Source organism: Haemorhous mexicanus, chromosome 11, assembly GCF_027477595.1.
Source record: "Haemorhous mexicanus isolate bHaeMex1 chromosome 11, bHaeMex1.pri, whole genome shotgun sequence".
Lineage (NCBI taxonomy): Eukaryota > Metazoa > Chordata > Aves > Passeriformes > Fringillidae > Haemorhous > Haemorhous mexicanus.
In genome coordinates this window covers 23,305,565-23,320,941 of record NC_082351.1, presented here as the reverse complement: position 1 = coordinate 23,320,941, position 15,377 = coordinate 23,305,565, and the positions used below count along the sequence as shown (strand labels likewise).

The window sequence follows — 15,377 nt, the reverse complement described above, 5'->3', positions numbered from 1 at the left end:
GGGACCTGTGACACCTGTCCTTCCAGGGGTCAGGGACCTGTGACACCTGTCCTTCCTGGGGACAGGGACCTGTGACACCTGTCCTTCCAGGGGACAGGGACCTGTGACACCTGTCCATTGTGGTGGCAGTGACCTGTGACACTGCAGCTGTCTGTGCAGGTGGGCTGCCCACAGCTCCAGCTCTCCTTGCCCCTCCCTCCAGCCCCCCGGAGCTCTCCTGCTGCTGGGAGCTGTTCAGTTCTGCCTCCAGAGACTCTGGGTTTCCCACAGGGCCAGCCCAGCTCAGTCCCACCTCTGGGTTTCCCACAGGGCCAGCCCAGCTCAGTCCCACCTCTGGGTTTCCCACAGGTCTATCCCAGCTCAATCCCAGCTCTGGGTTTCCCACAGGGCCATCCCAGCTCAATCCCAGCTCAATCCCAGCCCAGTCCCAGCTCAGTCCCAGCTCTGGGTTTCCCACAGGGCCATCCCAGCTCAGTCCCAGCTCACAGGGCAGGAGCTCCTCTCAGGGGAGAATTCCCTGTCCCAGGTGCCTCTCCTGGGCTAAGCTGGAGTGTGACCCTTCCCTGGGGGGCAGAGGATCTGCTCTGGCTGTGTGGGCACCCCAGAGCAAACCCACAGCCTGAGGGGATGATGTGCAGGACAGACAGACAGCTGGGAGGTGTTCCCTGTTCCCAACACATCCCCAGTTCCCAGGGACTGAGGGGCCTGGGGCAAACCCAGCTGTGGCAGGGCAGGAACAGGAGTGGGGAAACCAAAGGAGAGCCCTCCCAGCATGAACCACACCTCAGCCCCAACCCACACCTGAGCCACAAACCCCACCTGAGCTCCAACCCCACACCTCAGCCCCAACCCACACCTGAGCTCCAAACCCACACCTGAGCTCCAACCCCACACCTGAGCCCCAAACCCCACCTCAGCTCCAAACCCACACCTGAGCTCCAACCCCACACCTGAGCTCCAAAGCACACCTGAGCCACAAACCCCACCTCAGCCCCAACCCACACCTGAGCCCCAGACCCCACACCTGAGCCCCAGACCCCACACCTGAGCCCCAGACCCCAGCCCTGAGCCCCTGGGCAGCTGCTGCACCTCTCCATCCAGCAGGGCTGCAGGTTCTGGATGCAATGCAGGGGCAGGCTGGCACATCAGCAGCATGGGCTGGGCTCCAGCCCCTCCTGGGGAACACACCTGGCAGCAGCTGGGAGGAGAACACGATGCTTTCAGAGAGAAACAGCTGCTGAAATTGATAGCAGGTCTGACATCTTCTGGTTTTTCTCTCTGCAAAGGTGAAAACCTCCTGGCCACACACGAAACAAAGCAGCCTTCCCTGCTCTTCCTGAAGTAATGGAAATCTCTTCATCCTCTTCTCTTTCTGCTCTGATTAAAGCCCACTACAAAACCACTTCTCAGTGTGCACCACTAAACTCAAAATGAGAGCAACAAATAGGTAACATGTTTTACACACTGAAATATTTAAAATCATTTAAATACAGTGAGTCTAAAACTCAACATTTAACAACCTTTCCATGTATTTAACCAGCAGTGAGGGGAGGTTTATATCAAAGTAGCCATTTCCAGCAGAGGAGTCTCCAGCTGTTGAATGAGAAGTCTCAGCAAGACTTGTTTGAATATTCAAAGTGATCTGCAGAGGATCCCAGTATCACTGGAGATGATACATGAACATCAGTGGATAATATGAGGTAATTACAGGGATTATCCCACCCCTGGGACAAAAAAAAGGGAATTTCAAGCACTCTTTAATCTCCCTGGGACAGGATGAACGTGATGATAACCATATTTTGTTCAAAAGAATTACTTGTACTAATTAAAGATGAAGGTGGCAGTTCAGAATCTATTCCTGACTCATTTCAGGTGTCACATCAATCTGTTCCAGGGAGAAAATCACAACCCAAGTGCTGCCTCAGTCCCAGCAAGCCAAGCTGTGCTCTCACATCACTCTGCCAGCTGGGAGGCTCTCCCTGGGACAGGGGGCAGGGAACTCGGACTTCTGCTGGCCAAGGGCATCCCCCCCATCCCCTGAAATGTCACTGCAGCCCCCCAGGGACCTTTCCTGGCAGCTCCTGAAACACACCCAGCCCAAGGAAACCCCCAAAGGAAGGAGAAGCTGCTGGAGCTGTTACCAATCCTCTCCCCCTTGCATAACTCCAATCTAAATCATTTTTCCACGGGCCAAATTCCCTCTTTGGGCCTCCACTGAAAGGACCAGCAAGAGATTTGGCTCCTGGTTTTTTGGTCTAATTGCATCCCTCACATTTCAACAGCTCCCAGGCCAGGCTGGACGGGGCTTGGGACAGGGGAGGTGTCCCTGCCATGGCAGGGGTGGCACTGGGTGCTCCTTAAAGTCCCTTCCAACCCAAACCAGCCTGGAATTGTGGCATTCTATCTGCAAAGTCTGAAAAAAGCTCCCAAATAAGCCCCAAATCTACTCACACTGGATTAAAACAGTTCTTTTTGTTAGCACAGGCAGCTGGAATAAATATGGACAGCCACAGAAGTGGTGCAGGACAGAAAAACTAGTTCTTATGTGAGTGAAATAATAATAATAATGAATTTGATTAGCAGTAGTGTATGAGCAATCCTTTTCCCTCCTCGAGTTCCCTGCCTCGTGTAAAAATGATTAAAAGTATGATTTACTAGGCAGTCTGTGGATTTAACTACCATTACCAAATGGCAGCCATGGTTTATGAGCAGTTAAAATGCAAATATTTGTTATCCCATCTCACTGCTGGGTTCAGGTTTGCTGCACAGAGCCATCATTAAGCTGCAGTACAATGTTTGTATATCTTAGTTAGCAAAAACCCCAAAATAACAAAAACCAAACACCAACTCCTCATTTATTCAACTTTCCTACATTTATATTCATGTTTGAATTTAAAATTCACTTTCCATGAGTATTCTTCATCACCTGTCTCCATAAAGGTTCTGCCTGATACATTAATTGGCTCTGAAGAAAACAAATTCAAAGAAAGAGAAAAAGCAAATTCCACTTTGGGTTTTCCTTTTCCCCCCTCCCACCCCCGAGGCCCCTCACCTCTGACAGGGATATTTCATATTTTACACCTTCCAGTCTGCCTGGGGATGTGCTGGCTTCCTGAGGTGCAGAGGGAAAACATCCTGAGGAGCTGAACAGCAGAATAAGGCAATTAAATGATTTTATGTCCTAATTCTGACACAATAACACAACAGTTATCAGCTAACATGATCTTTAAAGCTGCTTGATCCTTAAAGCTGCTTGTAAAGCTTTTATTGAGCAGAATAAATCACCCCAAACCCAGCCCCTCCTTGGGAGCATCCGTGGGATCAATCAGCAACAATTTTATCCATAACCCTGACAGACATTCCCAATTTCTGGCTTACAAAAATTACCTCCTAGAAGAGATCTCAAATATCTCTTGGAAATTAGCACAAGCTGCACCTGCAGAGGTCCCTGGAGGAGAGGATTCCCTGAGAGAGGGGCAGGGCTCCCTGGCAGGGCAGGAGGCAGAGGGCAGGGGCTGCCCACGCCCCAGCACGCTGGGAAGGAGAGATTTTTCCAGGGAAGCTCCTGGGAGGGGCAGGGGCTCCAGCAGAGCTCGTGCCCCCAGTGCCCCCCAGGACAGGAGCATGGGGCCAGCACCTGGAGCCCAGGTAAATAAAAATGTTAAACCAGGAAGGGAACGGGGCACAGGTGTTCCCAAGCACTTCTGGAGGGAACAACGCTTGTCAGGGGCTGACAGAAATGGAACAAAAGCCCTCTGAGGTCTAAAAGGCAGCAAAGACAAACGGCAGAAGGTTTCCTGTCCCCTGCCCTTCTGAGAGCTGCCTGGCACGGGGCAGGACGGGGCTGGCACGGGCAGCTGGCAGAGGCTGCAGCCTGTGGGAACGTGTCCTCTGGTGCCGGGGTCTCTCTCTCTAGCTGTCAGAGTGACCCCGAGAAAAGTTTGAAAGTTTCTTTTCCCAGCCTGGTGCTTGAAGAAGGAGTCAGGGCTCTTCATTTCTTCGGTCTCTCACCTTATCTATAAAGTTCTTTCTCCCTGTCCAGCCGAGATCCGTTTGGCAGGACAGCCAGAGGCACTCCGCCCACCCCCAGGGTGGTGTTACCTTTATATACTACAAACTACTTGTACAATATTTACAGTTATTTTCCAATACCTATCATCTATATTAGACAGTGGGTTTCTACTCTTGACTAACCTAAAAGTGCCAACATCACCAGACAAGATGGAGGTAGAGAAGAAGAAGAAAGGCTAGACACGCCCAAATCCCTCCATCTTGTCACCAGAAACCCCTACACCAAAAATCCTAAAACCTACATTTAGACTCTGTAATTATTTTATTCTTACACTATTTACACTATTGTGGCCTTTATCTCTTTCTATAAAGGTGACAAGTTATTCCGTGGTTTGTAATTGAACCCGCTGGTGTTCTGGGCTGTGTGCCAGGGTCTCTGAGCCCCCTGGCAGGGGTCCCAGGAAACTCCGGACTCCCAGAGGGATGTCCTGAGTTCCAACACTCTGGGGACAGAGTGACAGAACTGTCCTCTGTCCCCTCAAAAAGGAAAGAAGGCCAGAAGTTTCTCTCTTCATTAGGTCTCACCTCACAGGCCTGGGGGGTCTCCCCTCAAACTTAAGGATAGCTCATTGCACAGGAGCCAAAAGGTCCTGCCTGGGCAATTTACTAGAAATAGAAGTGAACAAAGAAACTAATGGCTTTTGTGGGGTGTTTTACCAGGAGCAAGGACCTCCTGGCTCGGTTTTCTCTGTTTGTTATTTTGCCCTTTATTAAACCTTTTTGTTTCCAACACTGCAACAGAAGCCATCCTGCTGATTTTTATGCCTCCAAGGGTAGCTGAGCTACCTTGGGTGTGTTATAGACCTCCCAGAGCTTATGAGACCTAACTCAAATAAACTACCATATCAGCAGCCTCTGAACTGCCTGAGTGAGCACCAGCTCTGTCTCCAGGCTGTTAAATATGAATTCAACCCCTCTGGGGCTGGGATGGAGCTTTTGGGATCACACTTCCCAAACAGCTCCTTCCAGATGCTCAGGGGCAGACCCACAGTGACAAATGGGGACAGACAAAGGACACTCCTCAGGGGTGGGGGCAGAGATCCTCTGGGCAGCCTCTGCTGCCTTGGAAAACACCACAAAAACCCCAATTTAGCCCCCACACAGAACCCGACGTGAATGTCACACACATGACTGGCATCTCTCAGCTTCCAGAGCTCAGGAACCTGTTCCATGCTCAATAACCCACCTTAGGTCCCATGGGTGTTAGCAGCAGCTGGAAATGCCTGCCTGTGCAGAGCTGCCATGGCTGTGACACTCTTTTCCTTTGGGAGACTCCCCAAAACCTAAAAGGAAGTGAGGTAATGACAGGAGTGAAGGCAGACCCCATCCTTCATTTATTACAGCTCTGCTATGACAGCAACACTTGGAGGGTTTAATTAATTCCATTGAACATTTAAACATGCTGGATGTCTATAAGCAGGAGGATGGGTGTTTAACGAGGTGCTAATTGTGTTTGTTAATGAGTTCAGTGCCTGGGTGGCATTCAGCCCAGGCTGGACCTTGCTGCAGTGCCACCCACGAGCTGCACCAGAACTGGGACGGTCACCCCGAGGCTGCCTGCCCAGCAGAGGGGTTTGCAGCAAGAATTCAAACTGCAGCAGGGCTTTTTAGGGTTAAATGGCTGATATTTTATGCCTGAGGTGGGATGGGAGGAGGAGGGAAGGAAAGGCCACAGGTCTGGAGCTGCTGGTTTGCAAACACATGAAAGGCCTTTAAATCCTATTTCTGGAGGGGTTGGTAGCCAACATCGCAGCTGCTTGGAGCTCTGCCTGGAATGGATATTTCTTAATGAATCTTTTAAGTGAAAGCTCTGAAAGACTCAAAATTCATCTGGAGTGCAGTGAATTGGGAGTTTTATCCAAAGCCTATCAAAGACTCCCAGCACAAGCCCAGTAAGTGGCACATTTAGCTGAGATTATTTATTTCCCCCTACACTAAACACAGTTTCCAGAAGCAGAGAACTATTAGATCACTCTGTTCTTTCAAGGGATATTTCACCTGTGTTTATGCAGTTAAAGATGTTGTTGTCTTGCACAGAATCCCTGGGTTTGGTAAGTGCTGCTCTTTTTTGTACTAATTTCCATTATTCCCTGTGGAAATGGCTTTAATTTGATGAGCAGACACTACAGGGCTTGGAAATTAGTGAAGGACACAGACCCAGAAAGGGATCCCAAAACTTCCCTCAGAGCCTGGCAAGGCAGGGGTGCATTAGCACCTCAGAAAATAAAATAGTCCAGGTAATTTTCTTTCCATTCTTCCTTTCACTTGTTGTTTATCTTTGCAGGGATAAAGGTCCAGTGAGACTGAGGGAAACTCACCCACTGCCAGTTTGCCAGGAGCATTAAGAACCATCCACTTTTGGAATGAGTCTTCCCTTCCTCCTTTCATAATTAACTTCTGGTGATCAAAGACCCCTCTCAGTCTGGTCTAGAAAGGGGGACAAAAAAAGGAATGAAAGGAAAAGGAAAGGAAGCAGGGCACTGGGCACTTTTCCATAAAGAAGAGCTGACACTGACAGTTTTGGTTGTACCTGGGAGCAGACAAGGCAGAGCTGGACCATCAGCCAAGGGAACACCTCCCTGCAAACAGGCTCACCTCAGCTCCCTGCTCCAAGACATTCAGCCATGGCAAAAAGCCAAGGAAAAGCACTACAAATTCAGTCAAAGAGGACATTGCCCTTTTTCTGGGGCAGTTTGTCTATGAACAGTGGGGGAACTGGATGGACACTGGGATTGGGGGCTTTAATGGGCTCCTACAAAACACAAATTAGGAATTCCAGGATTTTGGGGTTGGAAGGGACCTCAAACCCACCCAGGGCCACCCCTGCCATGGCAGGGACACCTCCCACTGTCCCAGCCCCAGTGTCCAGCCTGGCCTTGGGCACTGCCAGGGATCCAGGGCAGCCCCGGCTGCTCTGGGCACCTGTGCCAGGCATGCCCACCCTGCCAGGGAAGGATTTCTCCCTAATATCTAAACCTCTCCACTAAAGTTCCCAGAACTAAATACACACCTGGGTGCATGGAGTGGCTGCAAATCCTGAAGTTTCCATTGAAGTTTTCAGCTGATACTTCAGTGTCTGGTCAGCACCAAACAACATGAGATTTGAAATCAAACTGTCACAGGAATAAAATTCAGTTGAAAGGTTTTGTTTGCTTGTTTTGGGGTAAGTGAAGAATCAACATCCCAGTTTCCAGTGACCATCACAGGAATGCAGTTTAAATCCCATTTACACTTCCTCTGTACTTCCAAACTCACTCTGAGGAATCTGAAACAGTCTGAAGTGACTTCACCTTCAAGAGAGGGAGAGCTGATGGCAGAGTTAAATATGAGAGGTGACAGAGCCCTAACAATGGAGAGAAGAGAGTGATTCAGATGGCAAGAGCAGCGTCAGTAAATCACCTGAGCTTTACAGAGTAACTCACTGGACGTGCAGCAAGGCCCGTGACAAGATATTTGAATTAAAATTATTAAATTGATATTTGAACTGCACTGAGTGCTGTAGCACACAGAGAGTTCATCCCCATTGAACTGTAATACTCGTTATTCACAGGCTGCTGGGGTAACCAAGCCTCTGTCCCACTGCTGGACAGTCACAGCCACCAGGGCTGCTCAGAAGTCACTCCCATGGACAGACTGGTGCCCAGCCCGTGCTCTGGGCAGTGGGGACACCTGGCTGTGTCCTCAGATGGGGCAGGGGACAACCAACCCTGCCAAACCCAGGCACAGCTGGGCTGCTTCAGCCTCTGCTGAGTCACAGAACACGAACAAAACTGGAACAGAGACAGGGCTGGGCCAGCCCGAGAGACCACAGCACGTTCCCAAGGTAATCTCAACAACCCTGAAGAAAAAGAATTTTAAAAACCCAAAAAACATGTGTAGCTTCAGCTCCCTCCAGTCCCCCAGGTTTCTGTCAGCCAGAGCTGTGCTCTGACACAGAAAGCTCATTCAGGCACGATTTCTTTTTGGTTTCATTCCAAAGCAGCACAGAAATGGCTTTTACCTGCAGAGAAAATTAAAACCTTCCAGCAAAGCTCTCACCCCCTTTGGGACACATTTACTGCAGGAGAGGCATCTGTGCTGGGGGCCTGGAATCGCTGCCTTCAGTTCCTGATCAAAACCAGAAACAGCTGCGGGCGCTGGCAGAACGCTGCTGCCCCAGGTCCCGGCAGGAATGCTGCCTTCCAAAGTCCTGGCAGGAATTCTGCTGTCCCAGGTACCGACAGGAATGCTGCTGTCCCCATGTCCCTGACAGGAATGCTGCTGTCCCAGGTCCCGACAGGAATGCTGCCTTCCAAAGTCCTGGCAGGAATTCTGCTGTCCCAGGTACCGACAGGAATGCTGCTGTCCCCATGTCCCTGACAGGAATGCTGCTGTCCCAGGTCCCGACAGGAATGCTGCCTTCCAAAGTCCTGGCAGGAATTCTGCTGTCCCAGGTACCGACAGGAATGCTGCTGTCCCATATCCCCGACAGGAATGCTGCTGTCCCCATGTCCCTGACCGGGACTGCCGCTGTCCCCATGTCCCTGACCGGGACTGCCGCTGTCCATGGTCCTGACCGGGGCTGCCGCTGTCCATGGTCCTGACCGGGGGCTGCCGCTGTCCATGGTCCTGACCGGGGGCTGCCGCTGTCCATGGTCCTGACCGGGGCTGCCGCTGTCCATGGTCCTGACCGGGGGCTGCCGCTGTCCATGGTCCTGACCGGGGGCTGCCGCTGTCCATGGTCCTGACCGGGGGCTGCCGCTGTCCATGGTCCTGACCGGGGGCTGCCGCTGTCCATGGTCCTGACCGGGGGCTGCCGCTGTCCATGGTCCTGACCGGGGGCTGCCGCTGTCCATGGTCCTGACCGGGGGCTGCCGCTGTCCATGGTCCTGACCGGGGGCTGCCGCTGTCCATGGTCCTGACCGGGGCTGCCGCTGTCCATGGTCCTGACCGGGGGCTGCCGCTGTCCATGGTCCTGACCGGGGGCTGCCGCTGTCCATGGTCCTGACCGGGGCTGCCGCTGTCCATGGTCCTGACCGGGGACTGCCGCTGTCCATGGTCCTGACCGGGGACTGCCGCTGTCCATGGTCCTGACCGGGGACTGCCGCTGTCCATGGTCCTGACCGGGGACTGCCGCTGTCCATGGTCCTGACCGGGACTGCCGCTGTCCATGGTCCTGACCGGGGGCTGCCGCTGTCCATGGTCCTGACCGGGGACTGCCGCTGTCCATGGTCCTGACCGGGGACTGCCGCTGTCCATGGTCCTGACCGGGACTGCCGCTGTCCATGGTCCTGACCGGGACTGCCGCTGTCCATGGTCCTGACCGGGGCTGCCGCTGTCCATGGTCCTGACCAGGACTGCCGCTGTCCATGGTCCTGACCGGGACTGCCGCTGTCCAAGGTCCTGACCGGGACTGCCGCTGTCCAAGGTCCTGACCGGGACTGCCGCTGTCCAAGGTCCTGACCGGGGCTGCCGCTGTCCAAGGTCCTGACCGGGACTGCCGCTGTCCAAGGTCCTGACCGGGACTGCCGCTGTCCAAGGTCCTGATCGGGACTGCCGCTGTCCCCGTGGTCCTGACCGGGACTGCCGCTGTCCCCATGTCCCCGACAGGAATTCCGCTGTCCGTGGTCCTGGCAGCACCGAGGGCTTGGGGATGTGATGGGGCCGTGGGGTTCTCTGCTGGGGAAGATAATACAGATTTACAATACACATTTCTGGTGTCTGGACCCCAGGAATCACAGGGGGATAATTAATAAATAAATGTACTCAGTGCATGCATTAGCCAGCATCCAGCTGGGCAACTTTGTAATGAGTTCAAGAGAAATGTGGGGAAGAGAGGACATTAAACAAGGTAATCCCTATCAGAAGGGTGTAAAATATCCTTCTAGCTGTCAGAAACACTGAGCTGTCAGCAGCCTAAAAATAATAAAGACAGATCTCAGTTTCTGTCAAATCAGACTGACACAAAAAACTTGAATATCAGTGTAAAAACGGGGGGGGGGGGAATCAATGTCAATCCATTTCTCCTCTCAAAAGCAACAATCTAACAAGACAATTTGAGCTTTAGCATGAAAATGATTACTGAGAGTTCTTTAAATGTGTTCTGCAAGAAACTGAACTGAAGGGATTCGCTTCAAAACTGCCACTTTCCTGACTGAGGCTTCCACAAGTCCTCTGTTATTTCCAGAGACAGCGAGCACACACCAGCCAGGGATCCTTCAGCTACTGTTGCTTTCCTGATAAAGGAGAAAGCCAGAGGGACTGGAATTGATGCAAATTAGGGAGATTTCTTCCCTGGGCTCAAAAACTCCCAGGGCCACCTGCAATTTCCAGATTTCCACCCTTCTCAGCTCCCAGCTGTGGCCCTTGAGCGGGGAGGATGCTTTCCACCTCAGCCACAGCTGCTGCAGCATCATCAGGCTGATATTCCAGAGAAAGAAAAGCCCCACCAGAGCACATTTCCCTCATTTATCTACCAAGCAAGCCCCAGCAAACTCGGCCCAGAAGCAGGAGCCCCATTTTTAAGCACTCAGGGAGATCTCAGTGATGCACCCAGGTGAGACACGGCGCCACATCGATCCTCAAAATAACAAATCCAGCAAGAAGAACCTCCAGGGAGGAGCAGCAGCTCAGGTCCACGGGGAGAGTGAAGGACACAGGAGGTGCCTGTTGATGTCCTGAGTCTGGTCTTGTCCCAGCAGCCCGAAGTGGTGGCCCAGAGCCTGGTCCTGAGCCCAGGCCCTGGAAGTTGAAGGCCAAAGCTGTTCCAATGCTTGACTTCCATCCAATAAAGCACAGACAAGTTCAAACCACAGAGCATCGTTTATGCAGCCACACTCTGGTGGAAGCAAAGGGAAATTCTGGACAAACTGCTCACAGCACTCACAGTTCTGCTCCAGCCACATAAATCATTCCAGATTCTGGCAAGGGCCAAGAAGGAAAATAACAATTACCCCCAGTCACCAACTGAAGGATATCTTTAATTGCTTTGTGGCTAACAGCAGAGCTCAGCACAGCCCAGCAGGAACCTTCAGGTGCTGCAGGTGGAGAAGCAGCCCCGTGAAAAGGTCAGCAACTCCTCACACACCCCGTCAGCTCCCATCCAGCTCAAGAGAAAAGCAGCAAACCCCTCCTGCCCCCTGCCCGCAGCAGATTCCCTCTGGATGAGCTCCTTCTCGTTGGAAAGCTCCATGGACACACCAACAGGAGGCACAAAAAGAAACTTACCCATTATTGAATTTTCAAACCTCGTTTTTCCCCCTGTATTATTTTGAGATGTAAGCCATTGTGCATTGCCAGGCTGCACCAAATCCTTTCAGTGATTTCTTTTTGACCAGGGAAGGCGTGGATTGCTTGTTTCCACAAGCATTGCCCAGGCACTAGGGAGTGCATCCACAAAGCCTGAACCATGGCATTCAAAATCCATCGAAAAAACAGTCCCAACATTATTTTTTTTAAGATCAAAATACTACATCACTAAAAAAAGTGCATGAAATATATGTGATATATATATATATAAAATATATGTATACAATATATATTATATTTTATACATAATTTTATATAATATATTATATATAATTATATATAAGAATATAATATTTTAACCAATTTGCTTTAATTTTTATATAATTATATATAATTTTATATATAATATTTATATATATAATATTTTACCAATTTGCTCTAATTTTTATATAATTATCTATATAATTTTATATATAATATTTATATATATATAATATTTTACCAATTTGCTTTAATTGATATATAATTATATATCTATATAATATTTATATAGATATTTTACCAATTTGCTCTAATTTTTATATAATTATATATATAATTTTTATATATAATATTTATTTTTATATATATAATATTTTACCAATTTGCTTTAGTTTATGTATAATTATATATATAATTTTATATATAATATTTATTTTTATATATATAGTATTTTACCAATTTGCTTTAATTTATATATAATTTTTATATATAATATTTATTTTTATATATATAATATTTTACCAATTTGCTTTAATTTATATATATAATTTTTATATATAATATTTATTTTTATATCTATAATATTTTACCAATTTGCTTTAATTTATATATATAATTTTTATATATAATATTTATTTTTTATATATAATATTTTACCAATTTGCTTTAATTTATATATATAATTTTTATATATAATATTTATTTTTATATCTAGAATATTTTACCAATTTGCTTTAATTTTTAACTTTTACAATAAATCAATCTCAAACCAGAAATCAAAAGCCCTTCATGCTGGTAGCCCCAGGTGCCACAAGTTACATTTACCTGGAGAAATGACCACTGGGCCAATGCCTACTGCACTCCTCTCCTTCCCTACCCTGGCTGCTCCTGCTCTGTGTAGGACAGAGCTGGGCCTGGAAAGCCTGGAATAAAAATAAACCTTGTGTGAAGCCCGGACAGAAATGTCAGGCTGAGCTAAGCCCAGCTTACAGGCCCTGCTCCAAACGTGGCTTCAATGGCAAAACAAAGCATCATAAAACAATAAAATAATAAAATAAAACAATGGCAAAATAAACCAATGAGCTGTGTCTCACTGTTGGAGCCTGGGGTCGTGTGGAGCTGCTCGGAGCCTCTCCCAGTTTGGGACTGAACAATGCTGGAGCCTTGAAAAAGCCAAGCTGAGGCACAGCAAAGAGAGGAAATTGCAGCCATATCACTGCTGGCAGGGCTAAGCAATAGGTGATCCAGATAAGGGGGGGTGGAATAAAATATGATTAAAGCAGTCTTTGCCATTCTGCTTTGATTTAAGAGTACAAAGTGCAAACTATTCATCTTCTGTCTCGAGGCAGTAAATCAGCTGATAAGAGAAGTGCAATGTAAGTGGGGTGCCAGGAGCAGCAGAGCAGCACGTGCCAGGCACTTGCTGCTGGAGAGGAGGGGCACAGGCTGCAGTAACAGTGCCAAAACAATGCACCCAGCCCGGGCAGCACCAGCGTCTGGGCAAGGTCAGGAAAGCACAGAAGGCAAACCCCAAACCACTGAGGGAGGGAGGGAGGGAGGGAGGAAAAGGGGGAGTACCACAAGAGCTCTGGCTCCAAGGCATGCTCCTTGCTCAGTTTTATTTTGATTTGCCAGCATATCACAGAACTGGCAGGGTCTAAGGAGCAGCAGAGGAGCTGCTGAGGGACTCTGGGGTTCTGCAGAAGGGAACAGCAGCAGCTCCTCCCCAGTTCTGGCAGGGTGGCTACAACCAAGGCTGATTTCTACTCACTGCGGGTTTGAAGGTCAGGGGTTGTCCTCCTCAGAGGTAAAATCCATCCCTGCAGGCAGGGTGAGCCCAGGGGGCATCACCAGCAAGGGAAGGACCCAGCCCCATTCCCACCTCTCACTGTGTCAAAATAAGGGAGAAAGGGAAAAAACCCACAAGCAGAGCACTTGTTTGAGTCAGGTGTAGTTCCCAAAAAAGAGCATGAGTAAAACAACTTGAGACTGAAAAAATGCAGAATTCAAACCCTAACCCACACTTCCTTTCGAAGCCTCCACTTTTTCATGTTCAGTTGAACATTATTTTGGTGATAGACAACATAATCACAGTGTTTGCCAAAACTGGTGGGTTTTTACCAAAACCACGTTGTCATTCCCAGCCATGTCCTGGCACAGCCAGGGATTGCCAGGGCTGGCTTCACACTCAGAGCACAACGCACAGTGGGACACAAAAAACCTCTTAAATTTGGCAAACACCCTCCCCAGCCCCAGCCCGACTCTGAGCTCACAGGACACTTCTCTCCTCCTCCTCTGAGAGTGTCTGAGAAAGGGAATTCAGTGGGAAAGTCCAGATGCAGCAGGATACAGCACTGCTGTGCTCCTGCCTAAAAATACTGATTCCATCCAAAGTTCATCCTGCAAACCTTCCCAGCCCACCCGAGGCAGCCCTGGGCTGCTCAGGGCAAGGCTGCACCACAGCCAAGTGCCACAGGTTTCAAATATGCACAGGAGAAGGTCTCTATTTTGAATAAAGTCATTAGGCTGAGGGGAAAATACAATATTGAGCCACTGAGGAGCAGACCAGGGAGCCTCCTGAGGAAGGATCAATGTGTCAGCCAGGAAGGGATGGAGCCACGAACCACAACTGGCATTCTTCAGAGAAACAGCAAAGCAAAATGAGCTAGGAACGAGCTGAATGGGTGAAATGAAGGGGATAATCCTGTATTTTTCACAAAAGCCTACAAGCAGATTAGTTGCCAGCACCAGCTCCGTTCTTGCAGCAGGATGGTTTGGTAATTATTTTGTTCTTCACCCATCTTGTGGGTGAGTAATGATAATGAGAATCCCTGCACTGCCTCACCTCTGCTGCTCAATAACAACACGTTTTACCCTCACATTTCACCTGCAAGACACCAAATCCTCTGTGGGGCTGGGGCTGGTGGGATGAGGCTGCATCCCCAGCAGGGCAGGGGATGGACTTGGGATAATCCCTCGAGGCTGGAATTTCTGGACATGCAAAGCCACCTTAGCACTGGGGATGAAAGGGACACAAAAGTGATTCCCAGTCAAGGATTTTTCCTAAAAGAAGACACAAAAATATCCTTCACTGAGTGAAGCAGCAAAGCTTGGGGGACGTTGCCTTGGGCTCTGCTGCCCAACACGAGAGCCTGGCACTGCCAGGACCAGGCAGAGGAGCAGCCAGGCCTGGCCAAGCCCTGCCCCATCCTCTGGACACAACACATCCCTCCTGCAGTGGCATTTTGCAGCTGAGGCAGATTTTTGCTGAGTTTGCAAGCCTGGGAAGGCCAGCAAACCCTCCTGAGGTTTATAAACCCCGTGTCATTTCCACAGGTCTGTGGGAAAAGTATTTCCTGCTGTTTAACTAATGTCAGCAGTTACAGGGCTGGGAACAGAGAGGAGGGAAGGGACAGAGAGCATAAGCACATCTGAGCCCTCCTGATTTGGCTGAAATCTCCTCTCCTGCTGGAGGGAGCAGTGTCAGGGTGGATGCGAGAGCGGCTGCACTGGAGCTGGGTTTGGAGGCTCCTGCCAAAGCCACTTACCCGGGGAAAACGGATCAGTTCCACCACACTGCCATCCAGGTGGAGCATCCTGGGTCAGCTGGAGCTTCCACCAGGGGCTGGGCATGGGCAGAGTGAGACACAGCAAAGGGGGGATTGACGGGCACGGACAGGGGCAGCCCCTGGGAGAGCCCAGCTCACACTCTGCACATTCAGACACAAGAGCTCCTCTGTGTCACTCTGGTTTCCAGCAGGGCTCAGCCTGCCCCTGTGCCATCTCCAGGGCCATCATGGGGCTCCCTTGCTCAGAGG

At 49.7% G+C, this 15,377-nt stretch overlaps 1 long non-coding RNA gene across 1 annotated transcript; it reads right to left on the bottom strand.

Moving 5' to 3' along the window:
• Nucleotides 1–1,088: 1,088 nt before the first annotated feature.
• On the bottom strand, nucleotides 1,089–8,670 carry LOC132332473 (uncharacterized). Its single transcript, XR_009487909.1, has 5 exons — nucleotides 7,082–8,670; nucleotides 6,390–6,498; nucleotides 5,258–5,354; nucleotides 3,053–3,143; nucleotides 1,089–1,198 (listed from the first exon to the last, which is right to left on the bottom strand). It is a non-coding gene; the product is annotated as an uncharacterized LOC132332473 (long non-coding RNA).
• Between the last annotated feature and the right edge of the window lie 6,707 nt (nucleotides 8,671–15,377).